Source organism: Apteryx rowi, unplaced genomic scaffold, assembly GCF_003343035.1.
Source record: "Apteryx rowi isolate R43461 unplaced genomic scaffold, aptRow1 scaffold_4, whole genome shotgun sequence".
NCBI classification, from domain to species: domain Eukaryota; kingdom Metazoa; phylum Chordata; class Aves; order Apterygiformes; family Apterygidae; genus Apteryx; species Apteryx rowi.
Genome location: NW_020450529.1, coordinates 5,141,479 through 5,163,324, shown reverse-complemented (window position 1 = coordinate 5,163,324; position 21,846 = coordinate 5,141,479). Strand labels below are relative to the sequence as shown.

Here is a 21,846-nt window from a genome sequence, read left to right as displayed (position 1 = left end):
TTAGTTTTTGGCTTCCAGGATCTGTCCATAATATGGAAAAGGCTGTGCCAGTCAGGACTGTGAGAGTTACTGGCATTCCTAAAGGCAAAACTAGAAGCTAAAGAAAATTATGTAGGCTTTCTTGTTTTTGTGTGTTTTTTTTTGTTTTGTTTTTGTTTTTTGGCAGCTGTGTAGTGATTTTAGTGAATGTTTTTCAACTTTGTCTGTACTTACCCCTTTTAAGGGGAAGGGTATGTTGCTATGTATTGCGTTGAGGCTACCAGGCCTTAACTCCTGTATGGGCAAGGAGCAGAGTCGGGGGCAGCCCCAAGTCCTTTCTGAACTTTGGTCTCTTACAAAGGAATTTGATCCAGGTCTCTTATGCCATATGACAATATCACCCTGACCACTGAGTTGTTGGGTTTTTTTTTTTTTTTTTACAAAAGAATCATGCAAGAATTTAGGCAGTAGACACTTTCTGTGATCTGGAAAGTGTTTTTCAGCCCACTATTCAGGAAAGTCTTGCTGGTTTTCATTTGGCCTGGATAGAGTGCTCTGTTAGATGAAATTTCATCTATATTGTGCTCATGAAATAGACTTTTTTTGGCCATTGCTGTTCCCATTGTTCATTTCATTATAAAACCTGGATAAACATACCTTTTGGTATAAATTTTACTAATGTTGGCAGTAATTGAAGATGAAACTGGCAAATGTATCTATCAAGCCATTTCACAAAGTAATCATTTATGAACATAGCTCTATTAATTTGTTTAGTCAGATGCAGAGAAGCAATAAGAGTGATTGACTAAAAACAATTAAAACAGTAAAAGTAAATTGTTTGTGTGCATTAAAACCTGCTGAGCCTGTCAAATGAAAATTACAGGTTTAAATGTGAAAATTAAAGCTATTGATTTTAGCCAGTATGTGTGTGGCTATCAAATTCCTAATTTGTTGTAGTTTTCTTRGCTAAAAGTCCCTGAGACCAGAATAAAGGTAATCCTAAAACTTCTTTCCTGGAAAGGTACCTTCAGAAAGGTATGTATGATGAATATTTGTGTTGTCTGAGGGAGAAGGGAAAGTTTTTTTGCAAGACTTATATTAACTGTCAGTGTTTTGACACTGCAGAATTGAATATAAATATTTACCAATAATGGTAATTTATTGCACTTCAAAGGAGATGAAGAATGAGACACTGACATGAGAGAAAATATGACATTGATACAGACGAGATTACAGGGCTTCTCTCTTAATTTATGTGTAAGACTTTATTGTCATTTTATTTTTGTGTTATAGTAAATCTTGCATTCAATGAACTATTATTTTTTATGATAGCACAAAAGGAGTGCTATATCTGGACAGGTATTAAGGGATAGTGGTGGAGAACAGGACTCCAGTTCATATATGAAGAGCTTCAGCTGCTCAATAAGAGCTACTGTCATGAATTGAATGAACCAGGGCTTTAAAGGAGTATTGTGTGTTGACTTGCCAGTGTTAAGCCGTTGGTCACTGTATTATTTCCTTTTATAGTTCCTTTAGGTCTCTAATAAATTACACCTTTAGGCTGTAAAATGTAATATTTGATGGTTAACTATTTGATCAATAAATAGAGATTTTAAATCTTGCTTTGGGGAGCGTAAACCACATCCTCCAACAGCCCTTGTTTTGCTACTTTGGAAGCAGACTCTAACGGTTAAAAGTTCTGTGACATACAAATTCTGTATCAGTCAGGACTAAGCATTTTTAAACCTGAAAGTACAGGAAGAAGACAACCTCTGTGCGTGGCTGTTCCATGTTACTGTGGATGGCAGTGATGCTTATAGTTGGTGAAGCATTATGGGTTACTGGGGATGCCTGGAGATAGGGGCAGCATCAAGGAAGAAGGAGAGAGAAGGCTGGTAGGTTGGTAACTTTTTATGTAGAAGTAACTCTAGGAAATAGGCATGGAAAAAAAGGTTTCCATTGTTTCAGGGCATTGTATCTGGGAAGGAAGGATGCTTGTGGTGTGTCTCTGATATCAGGCTGCTCACAGGTGTGATGTTAGGTTCCTTGGCTCTTACCAAAGCAAAGGTGGGCACAGCTGCTCGTCTCATACGTTTTCCTATCGAATTGCTGAGGAGAAAGCCTGCAAGAGGAAGTTTGCAGAGTTACTTTCCTGTCTCCCCCATGCAGGCCTTAATTTTCACACTGGGATATGTAAATGATGCAAATAAGAGGTTCCCTTCAGGAAAGATGGAATAAAGGATTTATTGAGGAAAGTTGAGGAAGTCTCCTGCAGTCTGATTGCTTGGTAGACTTAGCCCCAGAACAGCAAGCTGACATCTTTAACCCAATAAATGTTAGTTTTGTGGAAGGGAGTGGTGCTTGGTATAAAAAGAAAAGAAGAAAAGGTGGTTTCTCGGTTGTTTCTTTCTTTCTGCTCTCAGTGCTGTTGAAAGTTTCCTCTTGGGTCTTGAGTCTGTCAGGTTTCTTGTACCTCAGGGCATGCTGGGACATGTAGCAGTCATGAGGCTGTGAAAAGCCTTCTCCCAGGCCTGCAGAGCCAAGCCATTGCCCTGCAGCATGACTGAAAGCAGGGCCATGGGGCAGGGGTGCTAGAGAGCCTGACTGCTACAGCCAGCCCTGAGGGGGCTGTGGTGGGAAGTGTCAGGGGGGTGTGGAGAAGGAAGAAGAGCAGTGCTCTGGTGATATGCACCACCTCTGGGTCTGTCAGGGAGGGAAGCCCAGAGAAGGAGGAGTAATAAGCCCCTGATTGAACGGCAGAGCAGCTGATTTGAGGCATGCTGTCTGTCTTACTTTGAGGACAGCTGTGAATCCTGAGTTACAGGATCTTTATGGAGCTGGATGCTTAAGATCAAAGCAACTGCATGTTACCATCACCAACCTGAACGGCAGATATAAACCAGCCCCTTCTGCCTTCCCAATCTGGGTTGTAAGAGGGAGAGAGCAGCACACAGCCTAGGGCAAGGAATCACATCCTGTGCACACACATGGCATTGTAGGTAAGCGTTTGTCACACCAAACTGTTGCTCTTAGTGGAAATAACCTGTTGGAGAGAATTAAATCTGATTAGTGGGATGGTAGAAATGAGAAGAGGAGAGATGGATAAGGAAGCTGTCAAAAGGGGTGTCACATCTGGGCTCTGATTCAGCAAAGCTCATAAACATATGCTAAAGTGCTTTGCTGAATCAAGGTCTAGCAGAGGAACTTGTCAAAAAAAGCAGTTTACTTCTGTCCATGCAACTGTCACGCTAACCTTAAGCCTTCTGGAAACTACTGTGTAAAGTGTTTTCTAATAGTAATTCTCAATCTGGGGTCCATGGCTGATATGCACTATAAAACTTCCTTCCTGGTTAATCGATATTCATTTCCCCATCTCTACCTTTAAATTGATATTGCTTTCCTAGGATGTAACAAGAGATCAGAACCTTTATTAAAATTAATATAAAGTTCTCAGTTACCTTAAGGCAGCAATCTGTGTAAATTAGCATTTGTATGAAAGCATTGCTTTGAGCCCACAAAGCAGATTCTCATAACGTGTATCACCTCTAGCATGACCTTTGTCTCTGAACAATTTTCAGTCAAAGCAGAGACTGTGAGGAAGAACAGATACAATGACTTGCACAGAAGGGCACCAGCAGAGTGAAAATGAAGCAAAAAACACTTTCTGCTAGAGCATATATTTCCTTTGCTCAAAATTCTTGGTTATGGTGTAAGTAACCACTAAGAAACTTAGTCTTCAAATGCAAAGGAAAAATTAAACAGCGTTTGGATGGATGGAGCAGGTAGTCTTACCACACATACTGCAAATGACAAATTACTCTTAAAAGTAGTTCTATCTCATTTTCAGTTAAATGATAATGAAATACAAACACCACTCAGGCATTGGTCATTCATTCTAGATGACAAGGGCCTAGTTTAGGGCAAATATCTATGACCAAAAATGGACAATAGTTTGTACAACCCTGCTTTAGCAGCCAAAGTGGTAAGGTGGTTAAATTTTATGGCCTTGCATAAGTAGCAGATGTTCTGATTGTGCGTTTTTTAATATAAATAATTTATTCACACCAGTTTTATTTTCAGCAGTCTTAAAACTCAATGTGTCTTATGTTTAGCATTATCACAGGAGGAAACTATTCCCTTGATAGCAGAAACCTAGTGAATTTTCACATAAGCACCATACTAGCATTTCCTTCCTTGTGAAGGCTGTAGCATTCAGCAATTCTAATTCTGCTGGGAACTGTAGCGTGGCACCAATATAGCAAATAATTGGAACAGTTATGTTTAAGTACAGCTACTGGTGATGCCATGCTGAGTATTTCAGGCAAAGCAGGTGTGATTTTTAGCCTTGGTTTAAGACTGTTTGCTTTTTTGTGTGTGGTTTTGTGGTTTTCTTATTTTATTTATTTATTTTATTTAAAAAGATGTAACTGATGCAGGAGCCAGTCCATCAATTTATCTGAGTGAAGGATGTTTTTTAGAAAAACTAGAAAGATCAGGTATTTTGTCTAACTGAATGCAATTGGGTAGGTGTTCAGTGTAAAATAGAATTTTTATCTTTATTATCTCCTTTGCAAGGAATTAAATCTAGAGGAACGCCACCAAAGACTGAATAAATAACTCTAGCTTTACTTCAACATGGATATAGAATCTAAAGTCTTGACTGAAAGCCTGCCAAAGTTAGTGACTTTGATCATTGACCTCTGATTCCAGTGTAGTTTGTGTTGTGCCTTTATGGCACCCTTTCTGTTTGTAAATGGAGAAGGTGACACATGAAGCTTCTATCTCTCTTCATGGAAAAGTAGATTTGTGCAACCAACCCCCTTGATGTCAGTGAGGTAGGTGGTATGAATAATGGCTACCAGGTAGTATGCTGTTAAGATAAGCATGAACTTTTAAGACTTTTGCAAAGGGGAATGTTCATGCTAAGTAATGTGAGCAGATAGACATGCAACTGATTTTTCTATAAATGATTTGATGAAGGCTAGAAAAGATCTTCGCTGTAGTAACTTACCAGTTGTAGAGGGATTCTGCTGACTCTTCTCAGCGTGAACCTCTGACTGCTGCCTGGGAAACATACAGCAATTAGAATGAAACACTCATTTTGTACTGGATATATCTTAACATCTTTGATAGTGTATTGATTCCGATGTATTCAGTTTTGTGTGGTAAGCTTTGTTCGCCTGCAGAGACAGTGAGCTTTGAGGGACCAAACACATGATTCTAATTAACTGCTCCAGAAATTCCTGTCTGGAATTGTAGCTGCTTCTAGTATTGAAGTAGTGAGATACAATAAATGGTGCTTTTGGTCCTGCTTGCTGAGACAGCCTCCAATCCAGAGAATTACTTTCTAGCATGTACTGCACAGGTTTAGAGGAACACAGGTAAACCTTTTATGGGGGCTGATTGCACTGCAGTTCTGTGCTATGTGGTTGGCTCTCATGTATGCATCCTTTTGGCCAGGACTGAAGGGACTGTGTGAGTGTTCAAGTGCATTGCTTTGTGTCAGTTTGGTTGCTGAGGCTGTTTTCCATAGTTGTTTGTGCAAGAATAATTATTATCATTTATCTGTGTGTGTGGTGGGGAATGGCATATGCCTTGTTGGTACAATGAACTGTGATGCTCAGTATATGTACATGGGGTCTAATTCTTCATGGTGGGAGTTAGTATGAAGTAATGCCCTCTGCACTGGAGTGACTGCGTTCTGTAGGCATGCCTTATTTACACTAATTCATCCCTTGACTACTGCAAAGACTCTTTAATGCAATATGGTGCTTGAAAATGTGAAGCTGAAATACATTAATAACATGGTAACTATATTTGTTTTTAATATCTGTTTACAAAATTTTGGTCAGGACTGGAGAACTGTTATTTTAGGTATTGCAGAAACATAGTTTCAGTTCTTTTTTTCTTATGTATTAAAAATATAAAATCCAACTTTGTTACAGAACATTAATACATAACTCTTCTTGTGTTTTTAAATGCAGACTGTAGTTAATCTATATGCAAATAGCTTCTTTCATAGAAATGAAATTTCATATAAAATGAGTAGATAACTAGTAATTCAACTTCTGCTATGTACTGTGCATTGTGACATTAAACAGATTTTGATTAAAAAAAAAAAATTTTGGTAGCGTACTATAAAACAGCCCAATGAAAAAACATTGTCTCTTAAACATAGTCCCATTCATAATGAAGACTTTTTTTAATTTTTTCAGTAAGGATTGGATTGCGCCCTAAACCTCAGTTATGTATACAATCACCCTTGAAGTTTACTAGCTGATGTAAAAAAACCTCAGGATATTTACTGGAAGGTTTTTAAATGTGATTAGCTGTAATTAGCATGCTAAAATTGAACATGAAAACAGGATAACGCTTTTATTTCTGTCAGTGCAATGTGTGATATCTGGATTCATTATGTTGAAGTTGAGGTTAGAAGAATAGGTATTACAAAGCTGCTAAAGTAAAACCTTCTCAGGAGAGGGTAGTGCCTAACAGTTATGGCAGCGCTGCTTGAAGGACTGATGTAACATGAGAATGCTCTTGGTGCATCCTGTCCCCCTCTGCCTCTTTCAGTCTGGAGGGTCCCTGTCTGTTTTCACTCCTCAGATCGTATTCCTTTTCCCAAAGGTTTGAATCGCTGTGGATTAACTGAGTGCTTTAGAGCCAATCAGAAGAGGTAAGACCACATCTGTGTTTGGGGTAAAGTCCTGCTCAGCAGTTCTCTGTTGATTTAGATTAGTACCTTCTCCAGTCCCATACTGTCTTGTTCCAACTGAACACCTAGTTTTCTGTGTATTGCGCCCTTGATTATAAAGGGGAAAAATAATATAGGAATGTTGCTGTAAAGCTGCCTTCCCCAGTACCAAATCTCTTTCTCCCACTGTACTTTGTGTTGGTTAAATCTCAAGGATGAAATGTGTACTGCTCTTAAATAGTAATTTTACTCAGGATAAATGTATGCAAAGCTCAGTCTGTTTTCCTGTGTCACTTCTCAAAATTCAGAGTTTCATGTTGTTCTTTATTGTCTTTGGATCCTCTCTTTTGTCATCTCAATGTACTGTGGGGGAGCTCTGTTCCTCCCTCCCCTCCTCTTTGTTGAGTGAATGCGTTAGGACTCCTCTCACTGGAAAAATGAGACCACTCTATCGAGTTATGCTTAGTTTTGGTGAAAACCCTTCTTAATTACAGTTTTGGGCATCATTTCAAACAAACTATAAATCAGTCCAGATCTGTTTGAACTAAAGCCCAAATCTGTCTGGAAGATTTGCAAACCTCAGAAAAACCCAGTCCAAGTTTTGCATATTATACTGAAATCTAAACTTGCTAGGATTTGGGCTTCTTTACAAAAACTTTGTACAGCTCCAGTGAGACACCTCTTTTAAACATTTCATTTAAACTTTATGCCATGAGAAGATTTGTCTTCCTTCTTCCTCTAGCTCTGCAGGAAAAAAATCACCATGACCATTGTGGTGTTTGGAATTGTATATGTGCTTGCAGGGGGGGATTTGCAGATGAACAGAGTTTGTTTTACCTCACAGCTGGGGGAAGAAAACTTTTGTGAAGTATTTCAGTTCTAGTTTCCCATGTGTTGCAGTGGATGCATACAGCACTGCCAAGAGAGAAAATAGCATAGGACTTGGTAGCATTTCAAGAAATGAAGAACTGTGATTCTTCTGGAGGAATGCCAGTGGTTTTGGAGTCCCTCCATGAGAGCAAGAAGGCTTACAATGAAGTAATGAAGTCAAATGGACATTTGCATGAAGTTCTGTGGTTGTGTGGTGCTCTGACGGCGAATTAATAAAAAAGTGTAGAAGGGAACCCATCGTTTAATGGAAGTGTTCCCATGGACTTCACTGGCCTTGGGGTTTCACCCAGCACCTGTAACTGAAGATCTTGCAATGGTAACGTGTTTGAATCTAGTTAGTCCTCTGATGTACTGGCAGACATGTGATGAAGGAGGCAGGTGACCTGTTTGTGGGCATTTAAGGTCCTGACTTGATAGCTAACTTACTCATGTCTACACTGGTCTTAACCACACTCACTGGTTTCAGTGGAGTTAATTACATCTGGGCAATGCAGGTACTTCATTCCCTTCCTGGTTCCCTGCCTTACTCTGATAAACTCTGATACCTTGTTTAGCCCTAGAATTGGGGAGGATGACAACTGAGGCACCACTGGTGTAGGCTGAGTTGGTGAGAAATTTTGCTGACAATGTTCCTAGAGCATCACATGTTCCCAAATAAAGCACAGTATTATATGAGCACAGCAAATTGTTCAAGGCTGTAAGCAAAGTTCTGCAGTATATTCATGTTTTGGGGGTGAAGAGATAAGCTCAGTAATGAAACCGAAGCCCCATGTATTTCACAGCAGATTTTTTGGCTTAGTGTATTCCATTACTTTCCTGAATTTTTAAACAAATTGCTTGACTCATTCAGTTGCTAACCTGATGTTGGTGGAATAGAGTTATTGTTCAGTAAGTCCCGAGTAAAAGCAGTGGTGTTTGGCTGCAGTTCCTAGTCACTTGTCCAATAATGTATTTTATCCATCAGTAACAAATGATGCAAAGTCTCTGAAAAAGAGTGGGGAAGACTTTTTTTTTTATTTTTTAACTGTAATACATGGTCTTGTACTGGTTTAAAAAAAGTTTGCTTAACCATTTTACAACAAAGAAGCTCAAACAGAGGCACGTTTTCAAACATTGACATTTTCAGCTGGCTAATTATTTCACTTCTTTCAGCTAATGCTGGAAAAACAATTCTCTTACAGACTGGCTGCATTTTTTTCCCAATTCTAAGAATGCTTTAGGTTCTCTGATACTGGTTTTTCTTCGAACTATTTTTGTGCTACACATTATAATTCAGCTTTTACTTTTAAATATTTTGCAGTTGTAACTTTGAAAAAGCCTTTGTTTGCTTAATGAATTTGGTTTTATGGATCCATATAACATCAGTGCCTTAATTACTACAAATGGATAATAAGCCCTTTCTCATATATGAGAATGGGAGACAGAGTGACTGTCATTAGAAACAATTGGATTTTCACTTGATAAGTTGGTAAAGAATGTAAATACTACAGATAACTACCTCAGGGCATGTTAGATAACTACAACAGGAACCATATAACAGGAACCATATAACAAAACTGTTTTTTTTGCAGAAATTATTTCCTTTGTCTATTGGAGTTGAATACAGAAGAAAATGCATGTTCATGTGTAAATTGCAATAATTTTTTCATTCTTTGTGAACATTTTGGGTTTAGGTATCTGGTACTTAATTTTCTTGTATTGCTGAAAAGTTTTGAATATTTATATAGGAATGGTTAGGTTTCATTTTTTTTTTCCCCCAATAAGACACAATTCCTTGCCTTCAGGCAATTAAACCAATCCCTTGTTCCATGCAATATAGTCAAAACAGTCATCTTGTTTTCCTGTTATAAGCAGCCTAATCTCTTGTGACTGAAATGGAGAAGAAACGTTAGCCTTTGCATTTGACTACCTCCATAAGCAGAAAAGAACCCAAACCCTTTGCTGGCTGTTTATGTCACCAGCCAAGATCCCAATTCTGCAAGTGAGTTAACACAAGCAGAATATCATGTTGCTGTTGATTTCAAGGATGGAGCACAAACAATTCTATTTGGGGAACTTTGAAAAGTAGTTTCATTTAGCAAACATGACCCTTTGGTTTGGGATTTAATTCTTTAATGAATCAAGATTAGGATTTTTCCCCAGTCAATGGACTGTGTGTTAACCCCAGATTCTGGTTTTACTTCAAGCACCTTTCAGCAGTTAATGCAAGTTTTCTGAACTCTTTTATAAGAGGGTTAAATTAAAGTATATGGCCTCCAAGTTCTCCAAGACTTAGCCCTAGAAAGACAAATTATGAATAATCAGAGGACTCAAAATACTGCAGCTCTTCCACCTTTCTGAAAGATGGTACTGTGTCTGTTTTCTCTATGCGCACCAGGACTCTAGGTTGCTTTTAAAAAGTTGCCTACAGTGCATGAATGGTTCTCTGTAAATGTCTCCTCCTGCAGTTCTTGTTTCCTCACTCTGCCCTTTCAAGATGCACTTATTCCACTATATTGCTTTTCTCAGCTGCTGCTTGCATTTCCTCTCAACGTAGTATTTTACTGTAGGCCCTTGGGTCCTGTTTCAGACCTTCAGAGCCATTTAGCCAATAGGAAATGTGAGATCCAAGGACTTAAGTGAAATTTAGTCTGTGTGAAGCTGGACCTTCATGTTGGCCTTCCCTTAGTGAGCTGATACCTGTCCACTAAAAAGTGCAAACAGTTCCCCAAGGATTTTGTGAATCTACAATAAAAAAGATTCATTGCTGAAGTGGATTTTCTTGTTATGACTGTCCACAATTAGTGCTTAGGGAGAATGATACTTCATGAGCACTTTCTTTTGACCTCTATTTAACAATTTTTGCTCTTCTGATCAATCTTAGTTTACCCCTTCTTCTCTGGACCCTTCTTTGATTACCTGTTGCAGCTGTTTTATCAATTTTCTGTAGTGTCAGTGATAATCCTTCAGTGGAACAAAAGCAATATCGTTGCAGGGACTTGGGTATAATTTTGACAGGAGTTGAAAACTTTCCTTAAGAACATTTGGCCAGTTTGTGAAACAATTAACATGAGTTTCAAATACAGAATGAATGAGAACTCCCCCCCCCCCCCTTAATGCTACAAGAGCATTGTTCCTGCTCTTGTAAATGCTGGTCAAAAGTTCTAAAACTAAGGGTTATCAAGCTTTTTTGACTACTGGAATAATGCCAGACCTCAAATTCATTCAGATGACTGTAAACCCTTGTCAGTGTAATATAGAAATTATATAGATGTATGGCTGTATAATAGGCCTTCCAGATTGCAGTTGCTCTAAGAGACAAAGACCTGAGATGAGATCTTAAGCACCAAAGCTCTGCAGGTGAAGAGTTTCTGCATCTCTTAGCAAATCTACGTATATACAGAATAAGACAGGAGCAAATTTTGGAAAATAATAGGAAGATTATCCGAGCCTGATGAAAAGGAGAGCAGAACTAGGCACTGCTTTCAAAATTCTGTTTTGAAAATACTTGATTTATTAGAGAAACCAGAAGAACAGGATATGAAGTAAATGGAGCTTGCACAGATGTTACTGAGTTTAGGGGAAAATCCTTTTTAATATAGATGGCATGCAGGAGGGTTACCAAGATTTCCTGTAGCAGCAAACACCGTTTCAAGAGTGGATGCATTTCAAGAAAAGTGCCATCAGTTTATGGGAGGGGCTTAAAGCACAGGTTGTGGAATAAACAGTGTGCTGCTCTTCCTGCTTCCATGCCAGATTTTCCCTGAACTGGAATTTCATATAGGCACAATTTTTATATTTTATTTATATATCTTAATAATATTACAGAGAAAGAAATGTGATTCAGCATGCAGACTGGTCAGTCAGCTCTGTTTTGGACAGGAGTAATCAGCCCGGAGTATAGGACAATGTAGAGTCAAAGTAGCAATACATACATGGAAGTTCCCAAGGGTATATGGTTAATGAAAATTATATATATGTGTTTGTACTTAAAAGGCAGGGGGGTGGAGAGAGTGAGTAGTAATGGATTTGTTTCCCAGGTAGGACACAGTGGGACTGTGGAGAGAGGAGAAATGGATTTGCTTCCTGAATAGGATGCAGTGGAGCTATGGATTTAATATCTATTCACATCATTATTGGCTTTGTTTTAGGGTTTAATGATTATTTCTAAGTGGTGTTGGCTGTCTTCTGTTTAGAACATTTCAATCTAGTAAAATTTTGCTTGGAAGATGCGCAAAAGGCTTTTGCTTTTTTATCTTGTCACATCTTTGAAAAGGACTGTGACAGCTGGACCCTGAGGCTGCTCTCTAGGACTGTGTTGGATGTAATAGAGTTCCTGTCATTCTAGATCTATATGGCTGCTCTTAAGATCTGCCTTTTTTTTAATGCCTGCTAAAGGTGTAATCTCTCTATGGAGAGGGTGAGCACAGACTTCTGAAAACTTAAGAGCTGTAGAAGAAATGGGCAAAACCAGCACAACCCATTTCAAAGCACTCATGGATTGTCTAGCAATTTAGAGGAAATTTCAGCCTTGCTGGACTCCTTACTCACTGAAAGTAGAAATTCTTTGCTGCTAGTGGCTATTTATTGCTTGCCTATTGCTGTAGCTTTTCTCTGTCATTACTTGTTTGTTCTGTGAACAGAAGCACATCAGAAAGGTTCATGTGGGCCCCTCAAACAATCAAAGTTCCCAAAGACTTCAACCCTTTGAAACCTCTTAAATGATACTCTGGCTCCACCAGAAAAGCCTAGGGAAGAGGGAACAAGATAGTGGAGAGTGCTTGTGGCTGAAAGCTTGAATGTGATTTGGGGTGTAATCATGCTGACATATCAGCAGTTGCTACTGGGATTGCTGATCCTGTATGTCCAGAGAGGTGGATTAGTTGCTTCAGTCTTGTGCTTATTCTAGATGTGTCACAGTGCATGGTGTTGTACTGAGACTGGAACAGGTTTGTGCTTTGCTCATATCTCCATTGTTCTTGCAAGAAATAGTATCCCTTTTTTGTGTGTCAATACGATGAGTAGATCTTTTGAGGACTGTGGAGCATGTGGATTGTGAATCTTCATTTTGTAGAAAGCTGCCATGCCATAAATTGAGAAGAAGGCAACACAAGATAAATTAGCTGTACCATCTCATATGTGGAAGGTTTCATGATATATTTTTCCTCACACAAGACGCCCATCATACCTACCTCTTAAAATGAAGACTGGTGAATAATGGCTTAGCCAAGCAATAAATACATAATGCAATGCCACCTTTGAACCTTGTAGCTTGTGCGTAGGTCAAAGATTATATGGGTTGTAATCATGATTTATGCTTTCAGTCTCCTGATATTTTTTAGACCATTTTTGCTTGTCTGTGGGTATGACTTTAATTATTTAATTATTCTATTTATTCTTAGGAGGCCACAATGATCCGTCTGGTACTACTACAAAATACACTTTTTATGGATATAAAATAATTTAAACTTTGTATATAAGACTCATTGTGTTCAATCAGGCAAGCATTTTCACAAAAATGTGAATAAATATCTGTGGATGTTTCTATGTTAAAGATTAATGATTTATTTAAAAAACCCCTTGTTTTATTGGTGATAACAGGCTTAGCAATTATCTGTCTGTCTTTTACAAATATGTAAACTTATTTCCTAATTGCTGCAGAACAATAATTACACAAAGCTTGACAGCTTCCTAATTCATTTATCTAATACTGGTTGATCTGAAAACTTAAGCTTAACTGATGAATGATCATTATGTATCTCAGAGCTTCCAAGCTTAATGTTATTTGATGTTAAAGTGCATCAATCAACCCTTTAGCATAATTTGACAAAATAGTTTGATAGTGGCAAATATTTGTTTTCCTATGTCTCTGGCTTCTGTTGATTCTTTGCTGTACCTGAGGCACAAGTTTACCTAGCTTATGGTGGAGAGCTTTCTGACTTGATGTGGACAGTAAACATTGTCATTTAGTGCCACACTTTCCTCTTCCTGTCTTTTGGCTTGCATGTGATTGCTTTGTTGCAGGTAAAGGAAACTTAACCAGTACTTTGAAGTCCTCTGTACTTCATACAAAGCTGTATTTTTATTCTCACCCTTTCAGGTTAAGCAGCTAGATTTAATGAGGAGCAAGTGAATCCTCCCTTCTGCTGCAAACCAGTTCCACAACCTCTATTCAAACACTGCAAATAGACTGACTCCCTCTTTGGTTACTTCCTTTATTCTGAAATTTGAAGCTAAAGGTTCTGTATAACAGTAGGGTGCTCTTGCCCTAACTGATTCCTTGAAAGACCCTTCAGTGTGTAGCTTTCACTCTGTGCCTTATGCTGATATTTGGCAGATGAGGTTCTTGCTCCTTGTTGAGTCCCCAGGAACATCTCAGGTTCTCTCTCTCTTAGAGGTTGGCTGAATAGTAAAAATAAATGGTGATGCAGCAGCCAAGAGGGCCAGTGTATGCTTTCTTTACTGGTATGCTCTTGTAGATGCATCACTTCAGAGGTGAATGACAGGTGTGTTCTCTTCCTTCCTCTTTCAGTTTGTGCTTGTTGACATGTGTTTCCACAAATGTGCATTCATCTTGTGCAATTACAATAGGTTACTAAAAACCTCAAGCTTCATCTCAGACTTTTCTCCCTGAATTGCTAGGGTGAAGGAGGATGCTGCTGTCTGAGAGGGATGGTGTGGTATGTGCAGCCTTCCTCTGAAGGCACCAAGGGACTGGATGGCACAGAGCGGGGCTAGACTGCTAGCCTGACCCTGCCATACYGTGGTTGTATTGGCACATGGTAACTGGAGCACTGAGTTAAGTTTCTAACCTGCTACCTTTAAAATACGTGAACAAAAGGTTCCAAAGCCATGCTGTTGTCTGTTACTGTTGATATTTCAATCCAGCAGGAGCTATATTAATTAAATTCATTTCTACTTTGTTTCAGTTTTAATTGTCTGTGTAATCCCATTAACTGTCTGGGAGCTAGAGTGTGGCCCATCTGAAGGAAAACCTCAGAACAGCAACGATCAAACGTAAGTGGTGCTGAACGTATACAGTTAACAATCAAGTGTAATTGCAAGGCATAGTAGTAGGATTAGATGACTATACTCCAGCCCCAGGGCATTGTGGCAGATGTAACATAAGGTCTAATAAACTATAAGTCCCTGTTGCCAGTATTACTATATAAAAGTAATAATAACACTGTGAGAGTGAAAACATCCATCAAAAGCTGACAAATCTGACACAGATTATACATACACACATGCATATACTAAGGATGCTAGTTAAATCTGATGGAACTGCTAATAAAAATTCTTTGGTGGTCTTAATGGAACATCATTTTGTGCTTATTACTCCTTTCATGTGAGGTTATTTGTAAGAAACAATCATTTAAGCGTTGCTGGAAAAGGTGCTTGTAATACAAAAATAAATAGCAATATGTTGCCTGATAAATCATAGGTACAGTAGCTGTATTCAGAGAGGAGCTTATATGCTGAAACTTTGAACATAGTGAATATACATGCTTATTTTTAGCACAGAGACTGTGCTTTTCTTACTATGTATTGCACAAAGAAACCCTGCTAGACAAATGACTCTTGTCTCAGATTGTGGGTGGCCCAGTTGCAGTTGTGTGCTTTTTTCTTTTTAAGCACCATAAAAAACACATGTATGGATTATAAAGAGTTTGTGTGTGTAGTTTAAAAAAAGTCTCCAAACAAATACCAAGAGTATGTTCCTTTGACCTGATGTGGCTATCACTGCTGTTATAGTCCCATGAGTGCCCCATTCAGGGGACTGACTTCTTTACAGGATGGAGCACTGCCTTATGATTTAGGAAGACATGACAGCTTTGACTGTAGCCTGCTGAGCCATGTTATCTTTCTCCCTCCTCTAAAATACCTACTGAAGTTAAGTGTTCTAAGATCTATTGGTGACAACAAGTATTTGGGAAAGAAAAAACTGTATGCATAGTTCATTTTCTATAGCAAGACTCAGCAAATTCCAGATGTCCGACGTAAGTAAGAAAAGCAGTGATGTCAGCAAGTTGCATGTTACATATGAGTTTAAAATGTTAGTGTGAATTTCAGCAAGCCCACAATTCAACCATGTATGTAGCTGTTCTTCAACTGCATGTATCCTCCACCTACACTGAACACACAACTTCAGGGTTCAGCTTCCAGAGCAGTGTCTAATGCCACATGTATATTTCTGGCTTGAATTATGAAACTGTGAAATGTAAATGTAGTGGAAGTTAAAAGATTCAGATTAGTTATTGGGGCCTATTGCATTAAAAAAAATTTTATGCTCAATTTTCAAATAAACATTCTATTTACACTTAAATGCAAATTTTAATGATGTGTTTGTAAACCTGTTGCAGGTGCTTAAATTTGGCACCCGCTCCAGTGGAGTTAACATAAGTAAAAGTAAACCTAGCCATGAAGATTGCTTATTATTACCTTAGGAACTGAGTTTGTGTTCCTTTGAAAATATATGTGAATGAGTAGCAATGCGATAAACTTCCTTCTTTTTTTTTTTTTTCCTTCTGTACATAAAATGAGTGTGACTGTTGGAGCATTTATTCTTTGACTGCTCAAATTAATTGGGTGGTCACCTTGCAGAATATTCTTTAATGTTATACCTCCCATTTGGGAGGTTGGGGCAGGGAGAGAGCCCATCTGAAATTCGTCTCTGGATATAACTGTTCAGATTTTCAAGGCTGCTATACTGGGAGTGTTCAGAATTCTGGATTTGTCTTTAAGTCTGTCCTTTCTGCTCGTCTAACACTAGGAACTATGGAGAAATGCTTGTTAATTGTTATTACTTAAATTTCTGACAACACCCAAAATACACAAAGGTGCTTCCCAACGCTGGAAGGTGATGTACAGCCCAAAGCAAAGATTGTGGTTGTTGATGTTTGTTCTTAAGTGTTCCCTATTTATCTTACTAGACACGTATTTGTAGCCAAATGACCAATAAAAACAGAAGTGTGAAGTTCTGTTGTGTGTGAGTTTTTTTTGTTTGTGTTTTTTCTCCTCCAAAATGTGTGATATATTCACAATTTCCAAAGAGGGAGGGTTTGTTTATGTTGCACTGTTCAGCTGGAAGAGCTAATATATTAAACATTTTCCCAAAGGATAGCTGTGGTCTTTAATTAACTTTTTTCCCATAGGTCTATAATATAGCATAATACAATATTTGGTCAGTACCCTGCTCTTCTACTCCTGTGTAGGACTTATTGGTTCTCATTTCCTGGGGGAGCATTATGAGTGCAGACAGGAAGAATACATCAAATGAAAAGTTAATTGTGTTTAAGCTGGGGGTGGGAGAGAAACAGGAATGGGACTTCCATTCTATTGTTCCTCTTAGTAAGATAAGCTAAATACAGTTTCATAGGCCACTGACCCAGGAAAACAGAAAAAATTTTACCTCAGTGAAAGAAAGGACAAAATATTACAACAATATGCAAGCAGTTACAGAAAAGTTCATGATAATTCAGCTTGAAAGCTGGTTACAGGCTTATGGAGATAAGAACAGGCTAGTGATTCCTTCCTCAGGATTAAAATGCTGCCTACTTCCCTCAGGCTGCTGTGACTTGTGCTATGTTATCCAAATTCTGCTGTGCACAAAAGCAGAGGTGATAGACAGTGTAGAGGAACTTTTAGTGCCTTATGGGTTCATCATAAATTATTAGTGTTTTTGATGGTCAGGCTGTGGGCAGCTTCATGACAAACCCTTGGCTGGCATGAATTTTTTTGGGAGAAACTGAGTGAGGTACATTTGAGACTAGGTTGCAAGCCACTTTCCATGGTTATGAGTGCTCCAGACCCAGCTACATGGCTTACTCATGCAAAATCTGTTTTGTGCAAGGACATGAGTTCCCAAGTGGGTGATAACATGAGAAATAGCAGCTGTTTTGGAGCAGGATTTCCAATATCCTTCTCATTTGAGATGTCCCCATAGCTTATAAGATATTTTTGTTGGAAAAGCTCCAACTGTCAGCAGGAGTCTGTTATTTTCTTCCATAATATGGTTAATGGGGCTTTGTGAAACCTGGGCTTCAGATGTCTGCTTGACTTCTGGAAGGTTAGTACTCCCTTGGTTTCAATGAGATAGTACTAGACTTTCCTTTAGGTTTAAGGATTTGTATGACCAAGATGTTGTGAAACTTACTGGATCAAAAAGGTGCATGACTTCTGCTTTGTTTTGTGCCTTCTACCCAAAACACCTGAAGTCTTCCCTAGCCCTGGAATTTCAGGACAGCTGTAGTCCAGGTTTATCTGAAACTTGGCCATAGCTTCCTCAAAGATTCATAAACCAGAATGAACCTGGCTTAAGTGTCAGGTTTGTCTAGAACTTATCACAGATGTTTTACCTAGCTGTATTTCAAGCCTTGAATGGTAGAGGGGCCAGCTCCAAAGAGGCAGAGCTTCATTAACTTCTAATAAATAGAGCATGGTGCAAGGGAAAAGAGGGTAGGGAGAGAGAAGGACCAAAATGCTACTGCATGATAATTCACTTGAAAATTTTTGATTTGAATGCTGCCGCAGTCTGTAAAGTGCACAGTCTAGTATTCATTGAATAAGAGCTGCTCAAGACCCTTCCCAGGAGTGAGCATGTGTGTTCTTGTAAATCAAAATAATTAACTGGTGTGCTGGGATCTAATGTGCCAACTGCACATGGCAAACTACATCACCATTGTGGCTTTATTATTATTTGGATGGCTGTAGCCTCTAGAGATCCTAATTGATGTTTCATTGCACTGTTCACACTTAATTAAAAAAAAATCAACCCCTTTCCTGTGAGTTTAGTCTACTGTCCAGATTTTGCAAATACCTGCATGTACTTACTGAGAGTAACAATGCTGGAAAATTAGTGAGATAAGTTATACAATAAAATTTCAGCATATCTTAAACTCAGCTGACTGGGGAGTACCTCTGTGTACCACATTGTCGTTGCTGTAAGGCTGGTATTGCTGCTGTTTAACCAACAGAGATTGTTAGTAAATGTGTGTTAGCATTGTTAGTGTATGACATTGCTTGTCATAGAAGATCTGAGAAGCTATGCACTGTATTCCCTTCATATCTGGGTACATTATTCACATGGTGTTCTATTAACAGTGTAAAATGACAGGATGTGGCTGGCACTGGTTAACACAATGGAAAAGATCCTTGCCTGGGAGTCTTGATTTACAATCCAGATAAATAAAAATAGCTTTCTTAAAATAGCCTGGTAGTGGTCTTTAAAGAAGTAAATACTCATTCTTAAATTTTTTAATGCACAGAAATTCGCATGTGCATCAGTGTTTTTTTGTTTGGTTTATTTTGTTTTTAGCATGCACAGATGAAGTACTAAAATCCATTAAAGTTTCTCTCCAAACAATGGAATTATTGAGATTCAGGTACACAGATACTGCTGTGCCTCACTGACTGCTATATCTATAATACCAAGACAAGAGTCTCTGACTGAGACACCCAGGCTCCTTGTACAGAACACATTTAAGTTCACTTAGAAATGGTATTTTTCATTGAAGTGGATGAAGTTAGCAATTTTCTTGGATATTTGTTAAATGACAGGGCTTTTCTCTGAAGTCAGGCATTACAGAGTGCCATTTTATACTTTTCTTTGCAAATTGTTTTTCTCCAAAGCCTAAACAAGAATATAAAATTGCTGTTATGTTTCTAATCTCTGTAACAGTGCATTATAACAATCTCTCCTAATAGCAGATCATTAACCATGATTAAAATAACAGGCAATGGTTTGAGTTGTAAAGGGGTGTCTATAACTACCTTCTCAGCCTTTAGTTCTTTTAGCAGGGCACTGTTCGAGTATCAAATTCAATATCAGTACAACTACAGTATACACTTTTGGGTAGAACGAAATGAAGATGATTGTAGCTTATGCTCATTTATGGAGAGATCTTGAAAGTTATCGTACTTTTTTGCTGTTACTTTGTTTTTTAATTTTTAAACAGAATTTTTATGTGTAGATAGAGAAGATATATTTAAGATGAGTACAGATCTGCATGGGTGTTGAGAAAACAGTCTTACATGTTCTCTGATTCACGATGACCAACAACTTACCATGCTGATGATTCCGTGGCCATACATATTCATTTCTTACAGGGGAAGCACAGGCTATTGATGTAAGCACAGGATAGAAATAGTGGAGATACAGTTCAGTAGTAACTAGACTTTTACCCTTTTACCAGTTGTTGGATGTCATGAGTGCCATAGAAGCTATTCCTGAAGGAGGTCTAGTTAGAATGTGATGTCTTTTTGCACCAGGCTGTATAAAAAAAACATTTGGCAATATCAATGATTGGTGCTAGGTGGTCATTTGGTTTATCTACATGTCATAGGTGTAATCATAAAGTAAGGATTGCATGAAAGAAAGAAAGAAAATATGAAATTGTTGTACTTGTGTGTACGTGCTTTCAAAGGAATGGAATGAACTACTTCAGTTACTTTCAGTAGCAGTGGTGATTCATCCAAGCCAAAGGAAATTTGTTTGGGTTGTAGAAGAATCTTGAGCTGTTATATGCAATATTGTATTGTACATGGGACTATCAACAGGGCAAATCCACCTTTCAGCAAGGCAGTTTTATTGATCAGTCTTAGTACTTTGTAGAATTTGCTAGTGGCCAATCTTAAAATTCTGGTGGACAGTAATTATTAAATGCGTTCCTTCCCTTACTGGAGATTTATAGCTCCTAGTGAGAGAACACCTAGTCTTTGGAGAAATGTATGATGCCATGTGTCAGGTCTGCAGAAATCCATTACAAGATGAAGATTCATGCTGTGGTGCAAATGGTACTTGAAGTCTCTTGCTACATATGTGCCCGTCTGTAGCTAAATATCCCTCTGGAGACTGGCAGTTCAGTTCTTACTCTTTTGTTGCAGCTTATTCCATCTGTCACTGATGCTTCAGTAGTTACTAAGTGATACATCCAAAATAATAAGGACCTGAATCTATTCTGCCTGGTTTAGAACCTGTCACAACTCTTCTGGCTTCTAAATCTAGGACCTACCTGAAAATAATGGTAACTGGGGAGAAAGGGCTTSTCCTCTGCTAGGAATCTTTATGGATCCTAAACTTAATTCAGTAAAATAGTTCTTTGAAAGCAGTAGGACTGTTATCAGTGCATAAAGGAGTTCGTATGTGGGTCTATGTATGCTCCCCCACCCCCTGCCCCAAAGATTTTGAATATCAAGATTTTAAAGCATCCGAATCTTTCCTTTTCTCAGCTCTGGTTAAAATGTGAAGGCTTTTATGTTGTGGCACACTGCTGTTTTAATAAAATTTAGTCTTCAGAAGACCTCAGGAAGCAGAAGAAATACTTTCAGTCTAATTTATGGTCTGTTAGGTATAGTATTTGTGCATGTATTGAATTTCCTTTATAAAGAGTAATAATTTAAATCTGAAGAAAACATTGTGGAGTTTCACCCCTTCCAAAGTGGTTTTGTTTTTTTAAAGTAAACTATGGGTGACACTTATTTCCATACATGTAAGGTAATGAAAAAATCTGTGTTTCTTTGGATATGGAAGATCATGGAATCACTTTTTTTAATGTTCAACAGCTGTCACGTCCCACTGCAATGCTTATGTTCTCAATGCTTTAACAGCGTTAAGTTATATGATTAGAAAAACTGGCTGTGACTGAGTTTAGAGTTACTTAAATCTTGCCTTGGCAAATTTCTTCCTCTAATTTACAAAATCCACACACCTCTTCCTGTGACTGCTTTGTAAAATCTAGACTTGACAGACTTTTCATTAAAATAGCAAAATGACAGCAACTTGGGCTTCTAAAGAAACTCGTGAAGAGCAGGAAAAGTAAGATGAGCTGGGAATGAGGAGAAGGACAATTTTTGCTGAAGAGGTGTGTGGAGAAAACTTCGGATGAATCCTGACACATCGAGGCATTCAGAAATAATGATATTTGTCAATGTAACACACCCCACATTAAGGAAACAGGAAAACCAGTAACAGGTCCACAGATTGGGGAAGAGGAGCCAACCTGTTAGGAGGAGACTGGGAAAATCTCTTTGTTAACATACTGGAAAACATCAGGGAAGTCATACCTTCTAGGGGTAGGCCCTAGGGTAGGCCTTCTACAGACAGCTGGAAGTAGCCTCCCAATCCCAGGCCCTGGTTCTCATGGGGGACTTCAASCACCCYRATATCTGCTGRAAAGACAACACAGCTAGGCACAAACAGTCCTGGAGATTCCTGCAGAGCATTGGTGACAACTTCTTGACCCAGGTGGTGGAGGAGCCAACAAGGAGAGGTGTGCTGCTGGACCTCGTACTAACAAACAAAG

General features: G+C 38.5%; 1 long non-coding RNA gene across 1 annotated transcript in view; it reads left to right on the top strand.

The window, feature by feature from the left end:
* The window catches only part of LOC112970465, a 123,302-nt gene that overhangs the window by 8,287 nt on the left and 93,169 nt on the right, over window positions 1–21,846 (top strand). The window contains exon 2 of the long non-coding RNA XR_003255013.1: window positions 14,473–14,560. This is a non-coding gene — a long non-coding RNA (uncharacterized LOC112970465). The remainder of the gene's footprint in view (window positions 1–14,472; window positions 14,561–21,846) is intronic.